This window comes from Theropithecus gelada, unplaced genomic scaffold (genome assembly GCF_003255815.1).
Source record: "Theropithecus gelada isolate Dixy unplaced genomic scaffold, Tgel_1.0 HiC_scaffold_6684, whole genome shotgun sequence".
Taxonomy (NCBI): Eukaryota; Metazoa; Chordata; class Mammalia; order Primates; family Cercopithecidae; genus Theropithecus; species Theropithecus gelada.
The window spans coordinates 625-2,554 of record NW_020263353.1 but is presented as its reverse complement, the minus strand read 5'-3'; the positions used below and the strand labels follow the sequence as shown (position 1 = coordinate 2,554).

Sequence of the window (1,930 nt, the reverse complement as noted above, 5' to 3'; positions counted from 1 at the left end):
AAGGAAGGAAGGAAGGAAGGAAGGAAGAAAGAAAGAAAAAAGAAAGGAAAAAAGAGAGAGAAAGAAAGAAAGGAAGGAAAGGAGAGAAAGAAAGAAAGAAAAAACGAAAGAAAGAGAGAGAAAGAAAGGAAAGAAAGAAAAAAGAAAGAAGGGAATGAAGAATGAAGAAAAAAGAAATAATGAAAGAGAGAAAGAAAAGAAAGAAAGAGAGAAAGAAAGGAAAGAAAGAAGAAAGAAAGAGAGGAACAAAAGAAAGAAGGAAGGAAAGAATGAAAGAAAGAGAGAGAAAGAAAGAAAAGAAAGAAAGAAGGAAAGAAATAAGAAAGAATGCAATAAAGAAAGAAGGAAAGAAAGAAAAGAAAGAAAAAGAAAGGAGAGAGAGAGAGAGAAGGAAAGAAAGGAAGGTAGAAAGGAAAGAAAGACAAGAAAGCAAGCAAAAAAGCCTACAGCACCTGGTATTCCCAGGCGGTCTCCCATCCAAGCACTAACCAGGCCCAACCCTGCTTAGCTTCCAAGATCAGATGAGATCAGGTGTATTCAAGGTGGTATGGCTGTAGATGCCAGCAGAAGGACCTGGTTGCCCCAAGAGGCTGGCCCAGCCATGCCCACTGGCTTCCAGCCAGCACCACCAGCCCAGGGCTGCCGGTCTCGTATCGGGACCCCCAAGCCGCTCACCTGCGACCTTCCCCCAGCTCCCGAGCTCCCGAGCTTCCACCGTGTCGGGCCCACTCGGAACAGGGAGTGCTCCAAGGCATCAGGGCCCACTGCCCACGATCCTGGGACCCTATCTGGTCCTGCTCCCTGTCTTGGAGTTATTCTTTTGGATCCCTGCCCACTCAGGAGCTTCTGTTAGGCCCCCTCTTGCCCCACCCAGCCAGAGCCGTCATGGCTGGCCAAGGTTGAACAGCCGGCCCAGCCGCCCGTGGCCTTTTTCTCACAATGTGCCCACCACGGTCGCTTGTAATGACCAAGACAGGCTGGGTAGAGAAGGGGACATTGAGGGTTGGGGAATGGCCCTGCTTTGCCCTGGGCTGGCACTAGAGCCAGCAGCCTGATCTCCAGCAAGAGGGGCTGAGAGAGACCCAGACACACCCCACCAACACGAGGAGCAAATCCACAGCCCAACACACAGACACACCCGGGCACTCGTGCGTGGGAACAGACACGCGAGCGAGCACACACACAGACACATGCATACACACACACGCACACACACACGTGCACACACACACAAACGGCTTGAAGGAGATCAAGGAAGAGATGGATGGAGAGATTGAAGCCGAGGCAGGGAGAAATACAGTGATGGAGCGAGACAGGGAAGGTGGAGAGGGATAGAGACAGACAGCGAGGCAGAGATAGAGAGAGGGACAGAGAAAGAGAGAGAGAGAGGGACAGAGAAAGAAAGAGAGACAGAGAGACAGAGGGAAGGCGATAGAAGTATCGTGATATGCAGGGGCAAACCCAGAAGAGAGGTGCAGCAAGCTAGAGAGAGAGATCGATAGAGCCTTGGAAAGGGAGCACCCTGCTCCAGTAGGCAGGGTCCTTTTGAGCAGACCGGGATGTGTTCGAGGGGCCTTGGACTGGGCCAGAACAGGGTGGCCAGGCCGTCCATGGGAGAGGAGCAATGGAGCACTGAGACGGGTTTTGTCCTGGATTAATTGCTTGCTTTGGAAGTGGATTTCATAGGCTCCTTACTTTGTTGGCACCAGCCTATGCTCTTGGTGCGGTACAGTGATCACCTTGATTTGCAGAGTGCCCCCGCCCAACTGGCAGTAGCTGTGGCACCGGGCGTGCCCACTGGGCCCAAGGCCTGGGTCTCTGGCGTGTCCTTGGGACTGGAGTTTACACGAACTTAGTGGCAATGGGAATCCTGGTGCACAGGGACTGTTTTCGTAGTGGCTGGCGATGTAATGTCCTTCCCCCAAATAAA

General features: G+C 51.9%; 1 non-coding gene across 1 annotated transcript; it reads right to left on the bottom strand.

The window, feature by feature from the left end:
- Positions 1-440: 440 nt before the first annotated feature.
- Positions 441-559, bottom strand: LOC112617938. Its single transcript, XR_003117990.1, has one exon. It is a non-coding gene; the product is annotated as a 5S ribosomal RNA (ribosomal RNA).
- Between the last annotated feature and the right edge of the window lie 1,371 nt (positions 560-1,930).